Source organism: Macrobrachium nipponense, chromosome 33 (assembly GCF_015104395.2).
Source record: "Macrobrachium nipponense isolate FS-2020 chromosome 33, ASM1510439v2, whole genome shotgun sequence".
NCBI classification, from domain to species: Eukaryota; Metazoa; Arthropoda; class Malacostraca; order Decapoda; family Palaemonidae; genus Macrobrachium; species Macrobrachium nipponense.
In genome coordinates this window covers 45,991,483-45,993,982 of record NC_087219.1, presented here as the reverse complement: position 1 = coordinate 45,993,982, position 2,500 = coordinate 45,991,483, and the positions used below count along the sequence as shown (strand labels likewise).

General features: G+C 42.4%; 1 protein-coding gene across 1 annotated transcript in view; it reads right to left on the bottom strand.

The window, feature by feature from the left end:
* LOC135203145 (lachesin-like) overlaps positions 1–2,500 on the bottom strand; it is a 562,167-nt gene that overhangs the window by 495,900 nt on the left and 63,767 nt on the right.

Here is a 2,500-nt window from a genome sequence, read left to right as displayed (position 1 = left end):
CCTCGGTGGGCAGCGTCTGGAAGAACTGGAAAGGTCCGCCATTTTGCCGAGAGGAGGAGGAGGAGGAGGTGGAGGAGGCTATAGTAGGTCTTGGGGAAGGTGGAGATTCGTGGTTCTTAGGGGGACACGGAAGGGAGGGTCGGGGGTAGGAAAGGAAAGGGGGGCTCAGAGTAGCTGCCGGAGGTGGCGTCGGTCGGAGGGAAGGAGGGCGGCCGCCAGAGGGAGTCTGGAATTAGTGGGGAAGCGGGCGGGCAGGTGGGTGGCCCGCCTTTAGGGATGGGGGGGGGGGGTCTGCATGAAGAGGGCTGGGTCCGCTCAGTCTTCTCGCGGCTGCCTGAGTTCCCGCCCTAGTTTCTTCCTCTTCTTCCTCCTTTCTTTCTCTCCCCCTTTTTCTTTCTTTTATCTTCAGTATCGTTTTACTGCGCACCCCGTAAAAGGAGTGGGGCTGGCGAGGGAGGGAGGGGGGAGGAATGAGGAGGCGTGTGGCCAGCGGCCCGACGGTCGCGGAAGGAGGAGGAGGAGGAGGGGTGAGCAAGAAAAGGAGGTGTTGTTGGAGGAGAAGGAGCGGGGGGAGTGGGGTAGGAGAGAATTTTCCCTCCATCAATTGCGGTGGATTCCAACCTTATATTCTTTTTCTTACTATTTCTTATTCTTCTCGTCACCAACGTCGCATATTTAGCAGCGGCGGTGCATTGGAGGAGTACTATAATCTTCAAGAAGCGAGTCAGTCGGGTAGAGAATGAGAAGGAATATTTATTTACCTTTTCCTTCGTTGAATTTCCATCTGAGGTTAACATCGTCCTGATTGATTTTACTTTAAAGGGAGGGGGGGAAGTGGAGGTGGAAATTTTTATCGCGCGATGGCCATCTGGTGGCCGTTTCGGGAACTATGGCACTGCTCATTGTAGCTACATGCATTCCAGGATCCTTTAAACCCATTGGCTATGCTGTATTTAGTTTGTTTGTATTTAGCGGGGTGGGGGGGAGGGGAGATTTACCTTTATGAAATGGAGGCTTCTATGCAGAGGGAAAGCGAGAGGTTGATAATTTAGGGAATAATTTGCTGGTCGATTAGAGATTTCAATGTATGTAATGATTTGAGATGTTGCAGAATAGGGAAAAAATCTTAAATAGTTGAATGCAGGTTTAAAATTTTATAAAATAACTTTTAATATGGAGAGAAAATAAAAGTAAACGGAGGCGTTACTGTATGAAAAATTACACAGAATGTGGAAGGGACACGAATATTGTAATGCAGGTCTTTGAATATTGGAGAAATTACATCTTTTATAGCATTAAGAGAAAATGATATTAGGACTACATTCTTATTCGACTGCAGGTGAGAAAGCTGAGAACCATGATACGGTTTGGGACGAATAAAAAGACTTCAGTGTGACAAGATGCAGGTTTCTGATGGGAATCTCTAGGAGTAGGGAATAAACACCTACGCTAATCAAATACAGGTTTCAAAATACGAGAGGAAACGTCCGCTCTCCAAATTATTTTAGAAGAGAAGACGAAAATCGTCACCGAGAAATGACGAAGAATCCGCGAACCTCGAAATTGGAACCTTTGACATGACATGTCGAAGAAACATTTCCACAAATGAAATGTTGCGAAAAGGCAAAAACAACGCAATGGCGTTGTTGCATCTGTCGTTGCTGTTGTGCCGTGCTGCTGTTGTTGTCTTTTTCGGAAATCGAAGGACTGAGAGGTGAAAAACGCCTTGAAATAATCAAGTCGGAGAAAAGTATTTTCAGAAACCGTTTTGTTATTCCAGTGGACGCTTCGCGATATATATATATCATATATATATATATATATATATATATATATATATATATATATATATATATATATATATATATATATATATATATATATATATTAGGGCGAGGTGCTTATCGGTCACTGTACTTAGTAAAACGAGTAGAACACTACAAACCTGAAATAATTGAGGTTACTGTATGATTTTGGATGAAGGAGGGGAATAGTTCAAACCACTCCAGTGTCTGGTCTTGATGACCAGGTAAAATGTTGAAATTATTATAAAATACGATACTTTCTTAGGTATACGACAATTCTTTTCAAATCAAAGAACAATAACTATAGATCGGTAAGATATACAGATAGTCATTCTTACATTTTTAATCATAAAAGTAGCACAAACCTCAGTATAAACTGGGACAGATCGCAAAAAGTTTATGAAAATTTTCTGGAATTCTGAAATGTAAAGAGGGGTTGGGAATATGGAGATTGAAAATTTACCCATTAATGAATTTATAATCATGAAAAATTAGCACTGGACGGATGTTTATAATACTAGAAAGAACCTAGTACTGAGAAAATGTATATATCCCTGGAAAGAACCCAGTACTGGGTGGACGTTTATAATCCTGGAAAGAACCCAACACTGGGCGGATGTTTGTAACCCTGGAAAGAACCCAATAGCTAGTGGATGTTTATAATTCCTGGAAAAAACCCAATAGTAGGCGGATGT